Source organism: Myxocyprinus asiaticus, chromosome 10 (genome assembly GCF_019703515.2).
Source record: "Myxocyprinus asiaticus isolate MX2 ecotype Aquarium Trade chromosome 10, UBuf_Myxa_2, whole genome shotgun sequence".
In the NCBI taxonomy this organism is placed as follows: Eukaryota; Metazoa; Chordata; class Actinopteri; order Cypriniformes; family Catostomidae; genus Myxocyprinus; species Myxocyprinus asiaticus.
The window spans coordinates 18,980,218-19,003,757 of NC_059353.1; the positions used below are offsets into that span (position 1 = coordinate 18,980,218).

The 23,540-nt window shown below is 43.9% G+C and overlaps 1 protein-coding gene across 2 annotated transcripts in view; it reads left to right on the forward strand.

The window, feature by feature from the left end:
* The first annotated feature begins 8,540 nt into the window (after positions 1 to 8,540).
* LOC127447176 (histamine N-methyltransferase) overlaps positions 8,541 to 23,540 on the forward strand; it is a 380,204-nt gene continuing 365,204 nt past the window's right edge. For both annotated transcript variants that reach the window (XM_051708810.1, XM_051708811.1), the window contains exon 1: positions 8,541 to 8,681. The gene's annotated coding sequence lies outside the window, so the exon portion shown is untranslated. The remainder of the gene's footprint in view (positions 8,682 to 23,540) is intronic.

Genomic DNA, 23,540 nt, shown 5'->3' on the forward strand with positions numbered 1-23,540 from the left:
CATTGATGCCATAACTATGGCATATCACGCCCAGGACATGCTGCCCCCAGTAAGGCTATGAGTCTATTCTACCAGGGGTGTAGCGGCCTCCTGGGCCCTGGCCAGGGGTGACTCTCTAACAGACATTTGCAGAGCAGCAGGCTGGGCAACACCCAACACCTTTGCAAGGTTCTACAACCTCCGGGTGGAACCAGTTTCGTCCCAGGTAGTGGCACGCAATACAAGCGGATAAGCCCGGGATAGCTGGCCGGGTGTATCGCTTGCACATAGTGCCTTCCACCTCCTTTTGAGCTGAAGACATGCGCCATTAATTCCCAATAGTGTTCACAAACTTTGTTTCCTGGTTGACTTCCTCCGAGCCCTGTGGTAGTCGAGTTTTCAGAGAGACTCGCTGCCGGCCCAGTACACGTGCTAACTAACAGTCCTGTTCTGGGGTAGGTGCTCCGCATGTGGCAGTTCCCTGTAAGGCTAACCCCATGCGATGTATATCTTCCGCTAATTCGTTTCCCTGTTGGCAAACTGCGTCTTCCTTGGGCAGAGCCCCTCTGCCCCAGTCTCCATGTTTGTAGTAACTCCTCCCCCGTTGGGTAGGATCTACCTTGAAGACTCTCCACATGGTCGGAAAGACATATACTTCCACTTAAATATCCCCCCCTCTCTTTGGGTGAGGTGTGGTCTCCGTGGTGTCTTCCCCTTGGGAGGGACACCCCCCGACTAGACCTGGTGGCCCAGTCAGATAATCCCCCTTCTTTTTTAGGGAGTGGAAAAAAAGAAGGGGAAAAGAGGCCACGACTGGGTTAGCCTGTATCTATCTTTTGGGTAGTCAACTTGTCCCGAAAAGGGCCATTCGACACTCATAACTATATTGGAAGAGGTTACGTGTTGACATGGTGTGCTGGCTTTGAGGCACGCAGTGGTCTGCCCGCCACACACCGCCAGTTCACGTAACACAGTTCAGCCAGTTGTGGCGTTTCATGTAGGGACCCCTAGTGTCACTACATCGACACAACGTCGAGTGAGTGACAGATAGGGAACGTCATGGTTACTTGTGTAACCTCCATTCCCTGATGGAGGGAATGAGACATTGTGTCCCTCCTGCCACAACGCTGAACTACCCGCTGAAATGGCTGGACCTTGTCTCAGCTCCTCAGCATAAAATCTGAATGAGTGGTTGCATACCAGCTCCTTTTATACCCGTATGTCCAGGGGAGTGACATGCAAATACCACTTGCCAATTTTCATTGGCCTTTTATCAAATACCAGAGGTGTCTCGGGCTCCCAAGAGTGACCCCTAGTGTCACTACATCGACACAACATCTCGTTCCCTCCATCAGGGAACGGAGGTTACACAAGTAACCATGACGTTTTCCAACCTTGCTATCTTAAAATATAACAATGTATCTGTCTCCATATATTATTCAATCAATTCAAGTTCTGCTGTAAATTGAATAAAATTACCTTGAAATATTTTCAATTCCAATGGTGGCTTTGTGCTTACCATCAGTTCACTAAGCAATACTGCAGTCGGGACTTTGAGAGAGAAAAAAAAAAAAAAAAACTATCAAAATTACGGCTGCCTGGCTTCAAATTTAACCTTCTCCCCTATGGAAATGAATAACTGTTTAATTTCACTTTTACAAATCCCTTTTTTTTTTTTTTTTTTTTTTTAGATAAATGGGTGATTCTGTAACTATAGGCTATAGATTCTGTAACCTGATTTTTTTTCTTTTCAGCATAAAAATAATTTCCATACAGTCTTCTTTCTATCTAAAATTGAACTTCTTCACATTCCAACTCTATGTAATAATGTATTTCTTTTCCACAGCCTACTCAGAAAAGTCTGAAATAGTTAATTACAAAAAATACATATTCTCTCATGGGAAGTGGTGATTCCCTGTCTGTCACTCACTCAACATTGTGTCGATGTAGTGACACTAGGGGTTCGATTTTGAGAGCCCCAATCACCTTTGCTTAAAATAGAAAAGGCCAATGAAAATTGGCGAGTGGAATTAAAAAAATAAAAATAATCCTGTTGCACGTTATTCTGTTTGAATACTATTCTGATGTTAGTGAAACATTGTAATACTGCACTTTTCACACCACTGTCTCCTTAAGATGATTTGCTTATGTTTTCCTCTTTTGTAAGTCGCTTTGTATAAAAGCGTCTGCCAAATGAATAAATGTAAATGTAAATGTAAATTTGCATGCCACTCTCCGCCCGGACATATGGGTATAAAAGGAGATGGTGAGCATCACTCCTTCAGATTTATTTCTTCGGAGCCGAATGCATGTGTGTGTATTCGTCCTCTCACCTCTTTCTACGCTGCTGGATTTTTACGCCGCATATCAGTGGTTACGCTTCCGCCCTGCACGCCATGGCCATCCTGCAGGTCCACCAGGCCAAGGCGCTAAAAGATCTGCACGAGGGTAGGACCGACCCAGGGCTGATGCAGTTACTGCGCACTTCGACTGACCTCACCTTACGTGTGACGAAGATCACGGCACGCGCCCTGGGCCGGACGATGTCCACGCTTGTGGTCCAAGAGCGGCACCTGTGGCTCAAATTGCGGAGATGCCGAGAAAGTCCGCTTTCTTGATGCGCCCATCTCCCAAGGGGGGCATTTTGGCGACACTGTCGAGGATTTCGCCCATCAGTTCTCGACGGTGAGGAAGCAGACCGAGGCAATTAAACACATCCTGCCACGGTGCGACCCGACTGCCTTCAGGCCACCAAGGTCCCGCACCCCATCTGCTTCTTGCCAGAGCCGTTCCCCTGCGGTGCCGGCCCTGGCTCCTGTACCATTGGAGCCCGCACGCCGGCCTCAGAGAAAAAGATCCTACCGTGGGATGTCGGCTCCACCTGCCTGTCAGCCGGCCCCGAGAACCCCAGACGGGCTTCGAGGCAGTCCTGACATGGCCCGCCCAGGGATGAGGCGACTACTCCTGACCGGTCTGGCCCGGGGCATCTCTCCAACCCCATCAACGCCCCTGGGCCAAGGCCTGGTTAGAGCTCTCCAGCCCCTCACGGTGGCTCATCAGGACGATTCGCCTCGGCTACGCGATTCAGTTCGCCAAACGCCCGCCCCGGTTCAGTGGCATCCTCTCCACTACGGTGCAGGGCGAGGGTGCCTCCGTCCTCCGGGTGGAAATTGCCACCCTTCTGGTGAAGGGAGCAATAGAGCCCATCCCCGTAGCCGAGTTGCGCAAGGGCTTCTATAGCCCTTATTTTATCATGCCCAAGAGAGGGGGAGGGTCGCGCCCAATCCTGGACCTGCATGCCATGAACAAGGCCTTACACTGGTTTCCATTCAGGATGTTAATCCAGAAGCACATCCTGGCATCAGTACTACATCAGGATTGGTTCATCGAACTGAAGGACGTGTACTTTCACATATCGATCCTTCCTTGACACAGACCCTTTCTTCAGTTTGAAGACCTTCAGGCAGAAGGTAGCAGCACCAGTGAAACAATTTCAGAGGCTTCTGGGGCATATGGCATCCTCGGCGGTGGTTCTCCCCCTCGGGTTGATGCATATGAGACACAGCACTTGCTACAGACTCGAGTCCTGAGGTGGGCGTGGCGCCACGACACCCGGCATGTGACCATCATGCCACAATACCATCAGACTTTCAGCCCTTGGTCGGACCTGGTGTTTCTACGGGCAGGTGTTTCCCTAGTGCAGGTCTCAACGCACTTCGTGGTCACGACAGATGCCTCGAACTCGGGCTGGGGCGCAGTGTGCAATGGGCTGGCAGTGTCGGGGCTCTGGACGGGGCCCCGACTCCAATGGCACATCAACTGCTTAGAGTTGCTGGCAGTACTGCTGGCCCTGAGGAGGCTCCGGCCGTTGATTCAAAGCAAGCATGTGTTGGTCCAAACTGACAACACAGCGACCGTAGCATACATAAACTGCCAAGGTGGTGTATGCTCGCATCTCATGTCACAACTCGCCCACTGCCTCCTCCTTTGGAGTCAGCAGACCATGAAGTCTCTGCAGGCCACACTCTCACGGCAGGTAACGCTCCACAGGGAGTGGAGACTCCACCCCCACGTAGGTCAACTGATTTGGGAGAGATTCGGGGAGGCACAGGTAGACCTTTTCGCCTCCCAAGACTCTTCTCACTGCCCCCTGTGGTACTCCCTGTCTGAGGCCCCCCTCGGCACAGATGCCTTGGTGCACAGCTGGCCTCGGGGGCTACACAAATATGCGTTTCCTCCTGTGAGCCTCATTCCACAGACTTTGGGCAAAGTCAGGGAGGACGAGCAGCAAGTCCTGTTCGTTGCACCATACTGGCCCAACCACACTTGGTTCTCGGATCTGATGCTCCTGACAGTAGCACCTCCCTGGCGCATTCCCCTGAGGCAGGACCTTCTCACTCAGGGGCAGGGCACACTCCAGCACCCGCGGCCAGACCCCTGGAATCTCCATGTCTGGCTCCTGGACGGGACGTGTAAGACCTAGCAGTGGTAGACATGATCACTCAGGCCAGGGCCCCCTCTACGAGGTGGCTGTATGCCTTGAAGTGACATCTTTTCGCTAACTGGTGTTCTTCCCTTGGGGAAGACCCACAGAGATGCGCCGTCGGGTCTGTGCTATCTTTCATTCAGGAAGGGCTGGAGAGATGGCTGTCTCCCTCTACCCTGAAAGTGTACGTAGCTGCCATAGCAGCTCACCACAATACACTGGATGGGAGACCCTCACGACAGTGTGACCTGATCAACAGGTTCCTCAAAGGCACAAGGAGGTTCAATCTTCCTAGACCGTGCCTGATCCTTTCTTGGGATCTCTCTGTGGTCCTACCTGCCCTACAGAGAGCCACCTTTGAGCCCCTGGAACAGGCTGAGCTCAGCACTCTATCCCTGAAGACGGCCCTCCTGGTGGCACTCACTTCCATCAAGAGGGTGGGGTACCTGCAGGCGCTCTCTGTTAGCAGCGAATGCCTGGAGTTCGGGCCGGCACACTCTCATGTGATCATGAGACCCCGGCGCGGTTACGTGCCCAAAGTTCCCACCATCCTTTTTCGGGACCAGGTGGTGAACCTGCAAGCGCTCCCTTCAGAGGAGGAAGACTCGGCCTTGTCATTGCTGTGTCCAGTTCACGCTCTGTGCATCTATCTGGACCGCACACAGAGTTTTAGATGCTCAGAGCTGCTCTTTGTCTATTTTAGAGGACAGCAGAAGGGAAAGCTGTCTCCAAGCAGAGATTAGCCCATTGGATTGTGGATGCCATTTTCCTCGCATACCAGTCTCAGGACTTGCAGTGCCCCTTGGGAGTCTGGGTGCACTCCACTAGAGGTGTTGCATCCTCCTGGGCACTGGCAAGGGGGGCCTCTCTTGCAGACATATGCAGAGCTGTGGGTTGGGCTATACCCCATACCTTTGCGAAGTTTTATATCCTACGCATAGACCCAGTTTCGACCCGAGTGTTATGCGGTAACACGCCCATTCCGGCGAACTCCGGACACCTCTTTAATTCTTTAGCACTGTTCAGGTGACGAACTTGGCAGAGGAGTGATGCCACCAGGCCCAGTACTCGTGGTATTCCCCTTTTCAGGTGAGCCTGTGTGCTCGGGCTCAGTGCTCCATGCGTGGTGATTCCCCCTTGGTAATCCCGTATGATGAGTTTCCACTGTTCGGTTCCCCTTAGGTGGACCCTGTGTTTCCCCTTGTCAGAGCTTTGTCTGCCTCGGCCACTGTGCTGCATACCCTCTCTATAGATAGGGTCCTCCTATGGTATCATTCCATATGTGAACTTCCACGTTGGTAAGTCCATGTGAGGTATTCTCCACATGCTAACTCCCTTTGGCAGGATGTGGTCTCCGTAGTGCTCTCCTTCCTGGAAAGGGAAGAGCACTTCCAAGCTCTATTCTAGAAAAGTGCTCAGCGGGACATTGCTTAACAGCAATCAGTTAAGACACCGCCTGTAGCCTCCTTGGGTAAGTGCCTCCACCTTCTTTAACAGGACTAGGGAGACACCTTACCTAACTCACTGGAAGGTCACGACGTGGTTGAGTGCTTGCTGCGAGGCACGCAGCAGCTTGCCTGTGTCCACTCTTCCGTAACTCGTGACAAGGTTCAGCGGCTGCAGCGTTTCCTATAGGAACCCCTAGTGTCACTACATCGACACAACTTCGAGTGAGTGACAGACAGGGAATGTCTTGGTTACTGATGTAACCTCTGTTTCCTGATGAAGGGAATGAGACGTTTTGTCCCTCCTGCCGCGGCGCTGAACCGGCCGCTGACATGTCCGGGACTCTCTGTTGGCTCCTCAGCATAAGTCTGAATGAGTGATGAATGCCATCTCCTTTTATACCCGTATGTCCGGGGTGGAGAGTGGCATGCAAATTCCACTCGCCAATTTTCACTGGCTTTTTCTATTTTAAGCAAAGATGATTGGGGCTCTCAAGATTGAACCCCTAGTGTCACTACATCGACACAATGTCTCGTTCCCTCCATCAGGGAACAGAGGTTACATTAGTAACCAAGACGTTACCTTGATATTTTATATTCTTATATTTGGCATACAGTAAAACCATAAATGTGGGAGCCAGGCAAAATTAGTTTGTCAAAAAATGTATTCATATTGCTCATTATTGTTCAGGACAAAGTGATATGTCACATATAACTAATAATTTTCTTTCCAGTACATTTATTCAGCCATTTAATTGTAATAAAATGAGAAACACAAATAGTTTTTTCTATTGTCAGAACGACAAAGTGTCAGAAGTTATAGAATCGATAATCATCCAATCAGAAGTCGTTGTCAAGCTGGTGATATATAGACAGCTTTCGTCCAATCATTTGACGCCTAAATATATCAATCACAGGAGTTGCCGGAATAAAGGTGTGAAAAAATATAATGCAAGCAAATGCCAAATGCCCACCTGTTTCTATTTTGTGTATGTCCATTTAAAAAATAGCAACAATAAATAATGGTACACTGTTGACAAGCAGGTATTTTTCAGTTATAAACATTATTTCCCTGACTTTATTTCAGAATGTCGTACATATGTCCGGTATTTTCTGTCGGCTGTTCAGAATCAGAACTAGATATACCTGATTCGTGAATAAATCACTCTCTTGAATCGGTTCTTTTCAATGAATCGTACGAATTGATTCACAATTCAGTGTGAAATCATTCAGACCACTGAGCTCATGCATGGAATCGTTCACTTTAGAATGCAGATGGCAAAATTGGATTTAGTGGATTTATACCTAAAAATCTAATCCTGGAATGATGATGACGAAGGCCTTCATTTAGTTCAACACCTGGATGTGCACCTTTTGAACGTACTCTATACCGCAGGTAAGACTTATTTCCAAATCAAACTGTATCAAAACACTTATAGTAGCTATACGAAAAATGAAAAAGTTAACATTTATTTTTAAGTGGTTTAACAATTTTGAGTTTTTCACCTTTTTAATCACTTTGTGATTTGCCTTCAATTATTGATTTGCATATTAAATGGTCCTACAGTGTGACAAGGGATTTTTTTTTAATTACAAATATTCCATGAAGTCTCTACATTAATATGAGGTAATAATAGAAACATGCATAATTAATTATCAAAGAAATAGCAAAATGCTATTTAAACTAGATTTAGATTATAGAATGTCACACCTCAGGACATGTCACATTTTTAACAGTATTTTATGTCAACTACACAGGTTTTCCTTTGATACAAAATGGTTAATTAGTGTAATAATTGACCATTTTATCAGACACAAATACTGGGCAGAACTTCAAAAAGGCACTTTAAAGATTTTACTTCAAAACAGGGGCACACTGGGAAAAGAAATCGGCCCTGGATTTTAAATATAAACCGGGCCAAAAGTTGTTTTGCGGTCGGTCCACAGGGAAAAGTCCCAGTTCTCCCTATGGCCAGTCTGCCCCTGCTTCAAAGCTCACCCATGCAGTAAACATAGAGAAATGTTTTACATCTCTTTGGGCATTTTAGAACTATCATTCAAATTCCCATTCATGTTCTGCCATTTCCAATTTTTGAAAAGGCACCGATGATTCCTATATGATCAGAAAGAAAGCAAACAAATCTGCGTTCAGAAGTCACTGTTGAAAGCATCTTGAGGCATTGTGGAAGGACAATATAGAATGTAAAGAGTGTATGTGATAATGAAAAGATACCTATGGATGCTTGCAGGTGAAGAAAAGGGAAGAAATGAAACAATATGTTGCATTTCAATGAGTGTGTGCCACAGCTATGTCTGACGACAGCGAGGAACTGAAATTGAGATGAAAATTAGAAAAAAGAATATAAAGGATAATAAAAGACATGTGTTTGAGAGAGAGAGAGGGAGAAAGAGAGAGAGAGAGAGAGAGAGAGAGAGAGAGAGAGAGAGAGAGAGAGAGAGAGAGAGAGAGAGAGAGAGATTGTTTGGAAGGGGAGGGGGTTACTTGAAGGGAGCAGGGCTGGCTAAATAGGAATCATCCCTCTTAGCCAATGAGTTTAAAGAGAGAAGCAGATGTCACAGGAGTAAGGGAGACCACCTCCACAAGCTCAAGCACCCTCGGCGAAAGAGCGCAATGAGCTGCATGTTGTCACATCGGCAGTTGCTATCTTCTCTCCCCTCAATCGGCTATACTCTCACTCTCTTTCTCAAACACACACATTCACACTCTCTCTCTCGCTTTCGCAGGCTCTCAGCAGGAAGCATCAGCATAGGTAAGATTGCATGTTACATTCCTGCCTGTATATTAGCATAGGATGCCCGGTTGATCTTATTAAAGTGCATCTGATTTGCGATGTAGTGCTGTTTTGTGTGTAATCTGTTGTGAGATGCACAAACAGTGAGAAAGCTGTGGCTGCTGATAGATGTACAGTAAGAGAAACTGAGGAGGATCTTATGTAAGTAGCTTGCCTGATAGAGTCCTAGAGCTGATATTATGGAAACTTTGATTTGAGAGGAGAGGAGAGAAGTAAGGAGTGCCAACAGGGAGTCACAGCAGCAGCTTTGAGGTCTGTTGTTCCCGAATGCATGAATTATAAATAAAGGAAGGCTCTAAATGAATGGAGCCACTTTGTGTGATCTCACAGAGGAATTAGAACTGAGCGATACCAGTTCGTGTGGTCCTGTCCATGGGCAGGTAATCTTTCTCCACTGATCCAGATTCAAATGCTGCAAACATCTTTAGAGCTGAAGTTGAAACAGAGCTTTGGGAGTCATGCTCAGGAGGAGTTCAATATATCTGGCTTTCACTGCATTCAGAATGTTTTATCTTTCTCCTGACTTTAAAAAATGCAGCTGAGCACCCCATGGGTCTCTCTCAATCCAGGGGCCCAGCCCCAAATCCTTTTGTTCGGAGGGGGGCTTAGACTGATCAACTGCATTATATGTAAGGCAGACAATAGTGTGCCAAGGTGTTTGTGTGTGTGTATGTGTATGAGCTCCTACTGCAGGGTATTTTTCATCACTGACTGTGGTTGTCATTAGCTGTTACTCTCCTTGCATGGAACATTAACGCTGAATATATGTAGGAGCTACAACAGCGAACGGCAATTCATTTTCCACATCGCTGCTATGGAATAAACTGAAAGGTGAGCAGCAGTCTGCCTTTCAAACCCTGCAAAATTTCAGTGATCAGCAGCAGATATATTGCAGGTTGTTGTTGATGTTGAGTTGCGATACATATTTTTGTCCCATGAGTTGGCCATTGAAGTATGTCTTTGAACTTCCATGACTCACCGATGCTTACCTGGCCTACTTTGAGAAGAGGAGGATAAAGTATGATTCATACTTCATGGAGGAATTCCGATGAAAGCTTCAAAATCAATTTCCTACATTGCCTCGCAACATTTTCTCCTGAGTCCATTACTTGTAATTTTAACATCAAAATATCAAATGGGAAACTGTTTTGTGCTATTTGGTCTAGAAGTCTGCAAAAGAGATGGCTGCATATAGAGATGTCAGAGGTACATGCAGTCCACAGGTCCAATTTGATATATGCTTTAATGGAGTCTTGAGTCAGTTTGATTCCCCTTACAAATGTTGAGTTCCAGCAAACCCCTGTGGCAGACTTCTGACAAAGGATATTATGAATTTACCACAAGTTCCTATTTTCTCATGTAAATGAGATTAACCGCAAGTTTGCCACAAATAAGACAGATAGTTGATACTTTTTCACCTTCAGCCATCTCTTTTTATCAGTCTCTCACTCTGATGAATAAGTCATTTAAACTCTCAACTGAAAATAGCTCCAGTTGGACTCTCCTTTCACTCCATAAGTAATGTACGTGTGTTCTTCTAATTAATTTACACTTTACTTTCGATGCTGTGTGCAGAAATCACTGGCTTTGGAGGATAAGCTCTGTTCTGCGCCTGCCTTTCGCCTTAATCAGTGTCAACGAACAGATGTTTGATCATCCAATATCGTCTCTGTTGTCTCAAGAATGTTGGACTTCAACCAACCAGGGCGTAAATGTACCTCCCGTCCTGAGAGCCATCTCCAACTGTGATTAGCCGAGCAGAGCTGAGCTCTCTTGTCTCATAGAGTTAGCAGATATTTGTCCTCTCGCACCACTTGTTTTCCACTGCGGATCAGAGCCGTTAATTAAAGCTGAAAATAAGAAAGTGTGCATCTTGCTGCTTTGCCTCATTGCGTGCGCCTCCAGGATGACTTCGTCTGTTTTTGCTATTCGTTCTAGAGCTGACTCAGGTGTGACAATCAGGCAGAGTAATGGCAGGTGTAGATTGATGCATATACTCAACCTTGAATCGTTCATATAAATAAGATGGAGAGCCCAGGGCTTGACTGTGCCGTGGCACCGAGACTGGCTGTGAATCACTCCAACACCCCATCTACACTGAGAGACAACATCTCAACAAAACTAGAATGCTCACATTATTGTCAACAAAATTTTCAACAATATAAGAGTGTGATTTGCAATATAGACAGCTTTTTTGATTGTAATGAGAGTGTTCTAGTTTTGTCAAGTAGCTCGTTTGGGGTGTATACACAGTGTAAAGAGTACAGTCCATATAAATGAGATCGCTTTAATTTATTAATTATTTCTCTTAGATAGCAGTAAGATTAAAATAAGACTTTTACTTAAGTCCCCTGCTTCTCAGATTTTTATTAGAAGAAAAAGACCCTGCTAATCTCTCATGTGTCTCCTACTTTTTTAGTAGTTTTAGAAGAAATCTCCACAATGTCACCAACTGGAATTTGTCAAGATACAAAAATCTGCAATCAATAATCATATTTTTCAATATGAAATTTATATTTCTCTATTTATATCTATACTGTATATATTTCTCCTTTATGCTTAAAGCAGAAGTCTATATACATTTCCTGATCTATGAAAGAGCAACATCTGAGCAATAAAATTTTTCTCTGAGAGGTCCTTCCCTGCCAAATGCTATCTGTTGTGGGATGCAAGCTGTACTGTGTTTCTTAACTTCTGCTTTTGACTTTTAATTGAATATTACCGTGGCTGGTGATTTAAAAGGAAAATCTTTAAGCTTATAAGCAAATAAGAGTTTTATCAGTAGGCTTAGGATCGATACTGTTTTCATATATAGATAATCGGAAGATTTTCCTGATGATTATTGATATACAGTATATCTGGATTTTTTTTCAGATATAAATAGGGCTACTCTTTGCACAATAGTCTTTGTCTTTTCAAACATATTTCTCAACACAACTTAGTTAAAGTGTGAGTGGCTAGGTTAATTAAAGTGGGTCACGAAGCGGACGTGTCTGGAAGACGACACGACATGTTCTAAAATTCAAAACAATAATTTTCTATGAAGGTACATACGCACACACCACGGGCTCGCCACCTCCGGAGGCTGTTAAAAATTCTGCAGTGCTCAATTCGCACAGTTTTCCATTAAATTTGACCCAAATCATTATCAAAAGATTATTTACTCTAATCATTACTGGATGATATATTGTGCATAAGTATCTTTCATAGAGCCTACACATTGTAAGTTACAAGCATGTCTTTTTGTGGTTTGACAGCTTGAATGAAACACATGTTCAATGCTACATACAGGAAATTGCATAACAAATGCCAAATGCCATTTCTAATCGTTCAGTTTGCATAGTTGCAAACTCATAAACATCACTTTGTTAATTCTTGAAGAAGTACAAAAACTTTAATAACTTTGGACTGCCATCAGCTTGTTATGTCTGTGATCCGTCCCTTGTCCATGCCACAATCAGCTTCAGTAAATATTACGTTGCCCCCTTGTGGTCTCCCAAAGCTATTGTGTCAGACTACATTGAACAATGCAACTGGCAGTGAACTGAAAGCACACAAATTAGTGTTCTAATTTAAATGCTGGATGATGTTAATATATCGATGCTTCAAAAATAAATAGATAAAATAATGCGCCGATCAGTCATCGATATAATATTTTAGGATCCCTACATATCATACTTCTTGACCTACAGCAAGTTGATTTCTGCCTTTTGCTCCCGCAAAGAGAGAGCCATTAAAGTTGTAACAAAGCATGAAACAAGCGTTCTCTCTTAACAAAGGAGGAGAGTGACATTTCATTAAAATACACCTCACTATCAGGAATGCAGAGGCAGGACCCAACCGCAGAGTAAAAAAAAAAAAAAAAGAAGTTATTAAATACAAAAATAAAGGGAAAAAACTCATCCAAAACTCCAACAAGGAGGAAAACAAACATAAACTACCCCATAGGGGAAAAAAGTATCCAGGTTGGGGCAGAGAGTAACAGAAACAGGCTGGACTGGAAAACGGGGCAAACACACAGGACAGACTGGAACAAGACCAACAAACAAGACCAACTGGAATACACACAAGCACACAAGAAGAACTGGCACTGGACAGCACACATGAGGAGACTAAAATAGGGAGAGAAATCAACAGGTATCAAGACAGGGCAGGTGTGACTAATAAACTAATAATGGGCAATCAAGGAGGCAGGGTATGACGTAAGACAGAGAGAGACACGCGGCGATACAGAAGCAAAACAAAGTCACGTGCTCTCACAAGACACCCGAATGGTATGAGCGCACATCATCAAGACAATAAGGCAATATACGCCCATGCCAACCGACAAAAAAGACGAGAGAATGCGTAGCAACACCAAACAAAGCGATGCTATGTATTCTCACACTAAACGAAACCTGAGCGATGCACACAACAGGCAACAAAAACAAGACAGCTCGCGACCTGGGCACGCAGCGCAACACAAGCGCAACGCGAGGTGCACCTGTGTTTGTGAGAGAAAGACATAAACTATTGATGCAAGTGCATGCTGCCAAGATGACATAAGCGCGATGCACCCACGTCAATATAAGACAAACCTGGGGCATGAGTGTCTGGATCTCTACACAGACCGAAACAAACCAGACAGGAAGTCAGGATCCAGACACCATACTCCAGACATGAAACAAGACAGACCGAAGAGCGCACGGCAGGAAATAAAACAGAAACCGTGCGCAAAGACAGACAGCCCAACACAAGACAGACATGGGACGATGATGCCACGGTCCTATCAGACAAAAACCCAGACTGACAGAGTGACAGGACTGTGACAGTTTTTATTTTACATTTGTTCATGATGTTAAAAGACTTATTCATCTACTGATGAAAAGCAATTGAGTAATACCTGAATTAAATGTGGAACACATCTCCACACACATATTGCTGAGATGTATAGGAGCATCTGATGTCTTGGCAGACAGGTTCCTATGAGTCAGTAATGGGCGAGAAATGCCAGGAAAGTCAAAGCCCCCACCACTCCCACCCTTGCAGATACAAGCGATGTGTCCCTGGTGGCTCAGAACATGATTTCAGCCCGTATGAGGTTTCAGCAGCTCTTTCCATCTGGCCTCTGTGCAAACAGTTTTGCACGCCTTCTCCAGTTTTTATCGATTGAACCATTCGCTTTCTTAGTCATCTGATCGTGCTCTCTTACTAGCCTCTTCGAAACATCACAGCTCTTCATGTGATGATTGTAACAGTCAGCTGTTATTATTGTTAACAAAAACTTAAATGAAGTAAAAACTAACATAATTAACATAAAAACTTAAATTAAACAAAAATAAAATTTCATGATCCCAATTAATTTTTGTTTGGTTTTTGCAAAATGTAAAACCTTTACAATTAACCCTCCTTGAACATGAAAATGGCAAGGAGACATAAGAAATTAAACACTGTTAAACATATTTGAAAGATATCAGTTAAAATATTAATACTTAAAATAAAGTTTAAATAGAAACTAAATGTATTAAACATTTAAAAATAAACTGGAACTAGAAAACGTAGAGAAAGCTAAACTAAAACTAAGAGTTGCAGCGTGAAAACAATTGAAAACTAAATTTAAAGGACAACATTTTTTTAAATAAAATCGAAATAAAAGCTAAATTGAAGATTCAAAACTATAGTAATCCTATTAAAGTTAAGAGAATAGAAAAAATATAGTGAAAGGCAGAGACAGCCATCAGCAATTATGTGTGAATTTTTCCTTTAGCATGAGAAAAAGTTAGCGGGACTGCTGTACATTTGTCTAGTTTATCAACATAGAAATGCTTTGCGAAGTTCCATTTGGAAGTGGCCTTGGGAAAATGTGATATTATGAAAATTATGGTGATTACATTGCCCATTTAGCTTGAGGATTTCTCCTCCTTGCGTATCAGCCCAATTTTAAATGACCTTTAGAATAAGGGCGTGTTTAATGGTAAGTACACACAAGTGTGGCCTCATCAGAAACCATGAAATGATACGTTTGGTCCTCCTGTTTCTTGAAGCAGTTTGATTGCACTGTATGTCTACTGGGAGCTTGTTTATCCTGTCTGAACCAAGCTGTTTAAAGAAGCCCCAAAGTGAAGCTGGGGACTGAAAGAGAGACACCAAATTAATATGGTGATTAGTTGTGTTTCTAAAGGATGATGTTGACCAGTAGAGGACATTTGAATGTCTCTTTGAACCATGAAAGACTTTTTTCTATCTAGACCGAAAAAGGCAGCTAATACAATCTTTTTTTTTTTCTTCTCTGTGTGAATCAGAGCTTGTTATCCCAAAATTATGAAAGGATGAAGGCTACATATATACATGTTTAGCTGTCTTTGTAATGGATCTGTGCACGGCTGCTTTAGCACAAAAGAATAAAATAGGCACTCAGAAAGCTATTTGTCAATGACAACCAAACTGATCAGCCTGATTCCTGTGCATTTTAATGGCCTCCTCTCCATGTGCTACTGCCTCTATAGTGCTTACAAAGTACAGATTCCTTTAGTGTTTTAAAACGAAACCTACTGATGTGAAGAGATATCACCCCCAGCTGTCTAACAGGTCTGTGAGCTAGAATAATTTCTCTGATGCCTTGCAAATGAGATTTGCTAAATTTTATCTAGATTTTTACATTTTCTTATGAAATGTGAATGGTACATGCCTGTGCAAAACTTGCAGCCATGATGCTCAGTTGTTTTCGGGGGTTGCTTGGTAGTCTCTCTGATATTCTCGTCCCTAGATATGGCTCGGGTTCCTCCTTCAATTTAAGTCTATGGGATTTTTTGCCCATTGTCTGCCATGGGAATATCAAAAGTCTGATTGCTTAGAAAATTAATAGCACACCTCTGCTCAACGAGCCACATGATTTGAGGTATCATTCATGTCCATAGCACAAACGGTGTAGGACAAATTACTAGCCAAAGTTTAAGGGTGCCTACACACTAGAGAAAGCTCTGATGGAGTGCTTGACGGATATTAATGTGTAAGATTCATTTTGATGTGTGGAAAGAGCCATGTCAGTTTGAAATCAAGTGAGGATAGAGTGAACTGAATTTCTGAAAGCAGAACTGGACCTACAATACGTACCTCTATGGAATTCTCAGCAAAAGTTGAAAGGTTCTCAACATTTGGTCATATGACAGGGCGTCTTTTTCGCAAACCATTGTGATTTCTTTTTTTTTTACTTGCAATGCACCATCCCCATTTAAATCAATAGATTTGCAGTGTTCTCTAATGCAGCGTAAACTCCAGTGTGTAGGTCAAAACACTGGAGTTTACAACTTAGAGTTATGGGTTTATAAGTTTACAACTTAAAATAAGGGGTTTGTTAAAATTCCCAACCCTAAATATGAGCAATAACAATAGTGGTGCTGCTATTTTTTTACAAGAATCTGCTGCTCTTTATAGTAAATAAGTGAGGTCGCATTTGAAATACAGTTGCATTCTGTCCTCGTGGAGCTGTCACTCTCGACAGATGTATCGATCATGTTTGTCCAGCGAGCTGTCTGCTGGCTGGTGGCACGCTGTCATCAGCCCTGTATAATTAATAGCAAAGGGAGCTGGAGATGTAGGGTGGCACTGTGAAGTGTTTCACTCAGGCTGTACTGTAGGCGTGTGTCAGTCCAGGCTGAAGGGTGCTGCCTGGGGCAACATTAACACTGCAGGGTACCAGAGAACCCCTAATCCCATCATGCCCTCTGACAACAGGACATTCACTATTAAATGCATAAAAGTTGCAGACTTATCATACAGTATGTGTGTGGAGTAAGTCCTCACACAAAATGTATGGATATAAATTTGTTCTCACCCATGTTCTAATGTTGATTAAAAATTCTACAGTACTGAGGGACTATGTGCCCGCAGTTAGTAATTTGCATAAAACATGCAACAATCTTCTGGTCACATGGAAACTAGGAAGTAATCCTCTTTTTTATAAACAATAGTTTACAAGATTTGGACGTGGCATTTACACCCTAAAATAAACATTTTACTCCACTGATGTTTAGGGTTGGGATTTGGGTTTGGGTTTGGGATACAGTTAATAAAGTATGCATTCCTGTTGACTGAATTACATAATTTACAGTTAAAAATACAACTCGCTATTGGCGCCACTCTGTGGATATTTCACCAGGAAACTGGAGCTCACACATTCCCATACATTCAATTACACTTCCAGTGGGGGCCACCAGGGGCAGTGGTTTGAATTTTTTAAATCACTGTCCAATTTCAGCAAGAAGGATATAGCTGCAGGCAGAGCTCCAAAAAGGGGCGGGAGCTCCAAATGCTGGCAAAGATATATATATATATATATATATATATATATATATATATATATATATATATATATACTGTATATATAGGGAGCCCCTATAGTTTCAGCCTCAGATGACAGGCCCACAGTTTGTGCACTAACCGTCTGATGCTTATAGCACACAAAACTGGAAAACGCTTTCTCGATCAACTCAGTGCAAATCTGATTGGCTGGTTAAATGGAACAGGACATTTTATTATACAGGAGCACTTTTGAGGATGAAATAATCAAAGAATTTGCCCAAGTTTGCCAGGTTAGTGACATCAAATCTTTTAAATATTTTTTTCAGTTTTCAATTTTTCAAAGAGTTTCAATTTGAGGCACATAGCAGAAACTAAAGCGATTATCCACAAGCAAAGCTGCATTTTTCTGCTATTCTCCTGTGTGCTTTCTGTGCAATCGCTTGTACCAATATATAAATAATTTTCTCCCCCATAATAATAATAATAATAATAATAATAATAATAATACATTTTATTTGCAATGTGCTTTTTCTCATACCCGAAGCTCTACAACACAGAGTAAAAAAACACAACACCAGAGCATAAAATATATACATGTAAAAAAATTAAAAAAAAAGATATAAGAGATATTAATAGAGAACAATCTTCTAATCAAAAGGAGAAGGTGTATAAGGTGTGACAAGATTTCAAAGATAAATTGGAGCTGTCCCATGAATTTCTTTTATGTTAAAATCAGAGTTTTAAAATCAATACATTCATGAATAGGAAGCCAATGTAACTGAGAGAGCACCAGGGTGATGTGCTGACGTGATGTTGTATGGGTAAGTACTCGGGCAGCTGAATTCTGAATATGTTGTAGCTTTTTAATAGATTTTGAGGATAGACCAGAAAAGAGCACATTGCAATAGTCTAGCCTAGAAGTAATAAAGGCATGAATGAGCCTTTCTGCAATAGGAAGGGAGAGACAAGGCCTAAGTCTAGCAATAATTCTGAGACGGTAAAAAGCTGTTTTAGAAATACTTTTAATGTGGCCATCAAATGTCAGCTGTGCATCAAAAATAACGCCAAGGTTCCGCACTTGAGACGATGGAGATACCAGATTGTTATCAACTAACAGTTTAAAATTATTATGTTTATGTATGGCTGTCAGCATGCACAGCAAAATCCCTGGCGTTAAATTAACACTCCTTGGTGTCTCCACGAGTCCACTCTACAAGAGTGTTTAAAACTAACACTGAACAGAGTTGAAACTGCTCTGTGTTGTGTTAAATATTGAACTGGCTAAACAGTTAATGAGATCAAGTAGGTACACTCTCTGAATGATGATTGATCATTAGTGATGACACCTGCTGATAACAAGCAGAGTCTACTGAAGGAAAGAGCAGACCAGCAGACACCACAACAATTGAATCTGTCTAACTGAGATGAACATCAACTGAAAATAAAATAGATTATTGGACAACAATCTATTTGGAGAGGTGAAGTGTCCAAGCCACATCAGCTACTTGCTGGGGTACCTCAGGGTTCAGTGCTTGGGCCACTTCTCTTCTCTATATACACAACATCACTGGGACCCATCATTCAGGCACATGGTTTCTCTTACCACTGCTACGCTGATGACACACAGCTCTACTTGTCTTTCCAGCCCAACAACACCACAGTGACTGCTTGAATCTCTGCCTGCCTGGCAGACATCTCGGCCTGGATGAAGGAACACCACCTGCAACTTAACCCAGCCAAGAACGAACTCCTTGTCTTTCCAGCCAATCCTGCTGTTGAACACAAGATCACCGTGCAGCTGGGTGTAACTACAGTAACGCTTTCCAAAACAGTCAGAAATCTAGGGGTAACCATCGATAACAAACTAAATTTCACAGACCACATCTCAAAGACCGCAAGATCATGTACATTTACACTCTACAATATCAGGAAGATAAGATCCTTCCTTTCTGAACATGCCACACAACTTCTTGTTCAGTCGCTTGTCTTAACTAGACTGGACTACTGTAACGCTCTCATTGCAGGCCTCCCTGCATGTGCAATTAAACCACACTGTGAGGCATTGTGCCTCAAAATGCTCTGCGCTCAGAAAGCGCTGTTTAAGCGCAATGACTCAATTACTCTCGCTCCGTTGCCTCCCCTGTCCCTCGAGGACCTGGGGAACGACAATGCTCAAGGCGAGGATATGGAGCAAATGGATTGTGAGGCTGTACCGCCTGCTCAGGTCCCGTGTGCACCCATACCCCCACACTCTTTTTCCCTCGTCCTGTTCACTAAAAGTCTTCGCCCACCCAACGGCGCTTTCGCCCTCATGCAGTTCGGCAGCGGTGAACATGGAGAAGAAGAGAAGAATGACGACACCGTATCAAACCCCTGCAAATGATCCAGAATGCAGCAGTATGTCTGGTCTTTAATGAACCAAAGAGAGCGCATGTTACACCACTCCTTGTCTCTCTTCACTGGCTGCCGGTTGATGCACGTATCAAATTCAAAGCTCTGATGCTGGCATACAGAACAGTCACTGGGTCTGCTCCAGCATACCTAAAATAATTTCTGCAGAGCTACGTATTAGAAGCCTGTGGTCGGCTAAGGAACGTCGCCTTGTTGTACCAACACAAAGAGGCACCAAAACACTTTCCCGGATTTTCGGCTTCATCATACCATGTTGGTGGAATGACCTTCCCAACTCCATCCATGAAGCTGATTCACTTTCTGTCTTCAAAAAACGGCTAAAAACACATCTTTTCCATGAGCACTTAACCAGTCTCACACACACACACACACACACACACACACACACACACACAACATAATCTCTTGTTGCACTTTAATCTGTTTTGAATACTACTATTCTGATGCTAGTGAAACTTTGTAATATGGCACTTTTCATACCACTGTCTCCTTAAGATGAATTAAGCTTTGGATAAAAGCGTCTGCCAAATGAATAAATGTAAATGTAAATATGTCATGTGAGGATGTTTAAGAAATGCAGGTTATTTTGTTGTTTCATATGTGTACAAAAGTTATTTTTAAGAGAGGTTTGTCTCTATTTAGTGTTGCGGATGTCATTTTTTGTTCACTTTGGTTAGGCACTTGAACTTTGTTGTATCACACAACAAATTCTTTCCAGCCAGTGTAATATTGTTTAAGAGAACAACAATAATGCATCGTGATGGAGAAAAAAATATTTGGTTAAGGTCAAGTGTCTCTTATTAAGACTTAAAACACAATATAATTTGGCATTCTAATATGATTTGGGAAAAATAATTTTAAAATTCAGATTGAATATGGTAATAAAGATTCGAAAGATTCGGGTCAATGTGATACTTTTGTGACAAGTTGAGCAGTTACTGTCTTTAGAGTATATACTAATTTGAGCTGACAATAAGACACACAGATGTCAACATTTCATATACAAAATGCAACAAAGGTGATAATCAACAAACTCATTTTCAGGCTCATGCCGCAATGCATGCTGCGTGCCAATATTTATTTCTGTACTCTGTGGACGCCCACAATGCATTGCGGCATGAATCTGAAAATGAGTTTGTTGATTGTCGCCATTGTTGCATTTTGTATGCTGAGTCTTGTATCATTGATGACTAAAGAATTATATCCCTCAGAAGAAGTATGTTCTCAATTTGTTAAAACAAAATTGCATTTGCCCATCTTTATTAGTTGCAAATTATATTTACATAGTAAATGCAAACTTTAAATTAAGCAATGACTTCTATTCTTTACACATTGAATGATGTCTCAGTGAAGTTCGCTTTTGATTTCGGTCACTTACATCGCGTCGCTGATGCTTATGGGAAAAACTCCTTTTCTCTGATTTCTGAACTCCTATTGGATCATGCCAATTCAGATGCAACTGAATTGAGCCAGCGATGTTCGCGCCTGCTCAGCCAATGACATTGAGCATGCAGTGCTCAGCTCTCTATATAAGCGGGCGGCATACAATCCTGGATTTCACCATTGAATTGCACTTACCTGCAGTGGATGGCGCTTCCCTTCCTGAAGACAACTGCTCCCCTGCCGTGCTCCGGTGATCTAAGAGTTAATAATTTGCACACTTGCGCTGACTGGACCATCTTTTTCAAGATGCCATCGCGAAAGTGCAGATGTGGGAAACCTGTTCCCATGTCTGATGGCCACAAGAGCTGTGGGTTCTGTCTGGGCTGCACCCATGCAGAAGCAGCACTGGTCAAGGATGAATGCCCACACTGTGAGGCATTGTGCCTCAAAATGCTCCGCGCTCAGAAAGCACTGTTTAAGCGCAATGACTCAACTACACTTGCTCCATTGCCTCCCCTGTCCCTCGAGGACCTGGGGAACAACAATGCTCAAGGTGAGGATATGGAGCAAATGGATTGTGAGGCTGTACCACCGGCTCAGGTCCCGTGTGCACCCACACCCCCACACTCTTTTTCCCCCGTCCTGTTCACTAAAAGTCTTTGCCCACCCAACGGCGCTTTCACACTCATGCAGTTCGGCAGCGGTGAACATGGAGAAGAAGAGAAGAAAGACAACGCTGTATCTCTCATGGCTTCAGACACTGTCACCTCATCCACGTCAATGGAGGACTCTGCTTCTCCCCCCTTAAGAGGCGGAGACTGTTCTTCGACAGCGGATGCGGAGCTAGTCCGCATTCTCACTAAGGCTATAGATGAGCTGGAGCTCGAATGGTCACCTCTACTAGAGCCAACTCGTCTCAAACTGGCCTGATATCCCACCCACTGCCCCCGTCTAAGCCATGCCGGCTTACGTCAACACTAGCGGGATGCGCCTATAATACAGCTGGGCAAGCTGGTGCCACCTTGCACACGATGGCAGTGCTCCAGGTCTACCAGGCCAAAATTTAAAAAAATGGATGAATCTGGGCCCGACACGACCATGTTTAAAGAACTTCGCATCGTGACCAATTTGGCACTAAGAGCAACAAAGGCCACCGCCGGAGCGAATGGGCACTCCATGGGAAATCTGGTCATCCTAGACCATCACCTTTGGCTGACGCTGACCAACATATGCGATGGGGACAAGTTAGCTCCCCTCGATGCACCGGTATCCCCCGCTGGTCTCTTTGGCAAGGCAGTGGAAGCCCTATCGGAGTGCTTCCAGACAGCCCAAAAACAGCAGCAGGCTATGAAGCATTTCATGCCTAAATGAGGCAGTACCGCCGCTCAGCCCAGCCGCTCATGCTCCAATTCAGCACAGCACCACCTGAAACGGCAGCACTCTACTCCCCAGGCCCCTCAGGGTCCATCTAAGCCTGCCGTTCGCCCAAAAAAGCCTTAGCTGAAGTGCCGCTATCCACAGCCACCGCACCAAGGGCCCCGCCCATCGGGAAAACCTTCCTCTGATGAGCCCCAGCATTCCTAATGGCTTCAGCAGCGTGAAGAGTAGTCCGCGTTGTTCACCGCGGGGAAGTGCCGGCCCACAATCGGACTCGCACAGAATCCCTGTTCTCTCCTCCTGCCGTTCCTGTTCGGGAGATTGTTCACAATTGTTTATCTGTGCCAATAAAGTTTATAAAAATGTGCACTCTGCCTGCCTTGCCGGCAGTGCGAAAAGAAATAAAAATACACAAACACTCATGAAAAGAGCTATGTTCCGCTTCACGCACCCACACACATTCCACAAACAGTCAGCCCTGCCCCTGGGCCAGGCGCCATGTTAAGGTCTTCAGTGATCTTGCTATCCCCGCTGTCCGAGTGAATAAAAGCATGGGAATCCCTTCCCGGCATATCAGATTGGGTGCTAACAACTCTAAAGCATGGTTACACACTTCAGTTTGTGAGACGGCCACCGCGCTTCAATGGCGTGATGCCGTCCACAATGCTATCTCAAAACGCTCACATTCTACGTGCAGAAATCAACAGTCTGCTAGCAGTACAGGCAATAGAAACTGTCGAGCTCAGCGAGCATCAAAAGGGCCTTTACAGCAGTTATTTTCTTGTCCCAAAGAAAGATGGCGGGTTGCGTCCAATTCTGGACTTAAAGTTTCTGAATCGCACACTGTCAAAGCGCCCGTTCAAAATGTTGACACAAAAGCAGATCATAGCACACATCCATCAGAATGACTGGTTTGTCTCGATAGATCTGAAAGATGCCTATTTTCATATCCAGATCGTTCCTTATCACAGACGCTTCTTGAGGTTCGCATTCGAGGAGATGGCATATCAATTCACAGTCCTGCCATTCTGCCTTTCCCTCGCTCCGTGCACATTCACAAAATATGTGGATGCAGCTTTAGCCCCTCTGAAAGCAGAGGGGCTGCGCATACTCAGTTACCTAGACGACTGGCACATTTTAGCATAGTCAGAGACTGTAGTGCACTCGCACAAGGACAGGCTGCTCATTAGTTCCCAGTCAGGAAATATCCTTCCTGGGGTTGCGTTTGAACTCTGTAACAATGTACGCTTCGCTCTCGGCCGAGAGAATACACTCGATATGCAGCACGGCAGCGAGTTTCAAATTGGGCAGGGCTCTGTGTCTGAAATGCTTTCAGAAACCCTTTGGGCTTATGGCAGCAGCAGT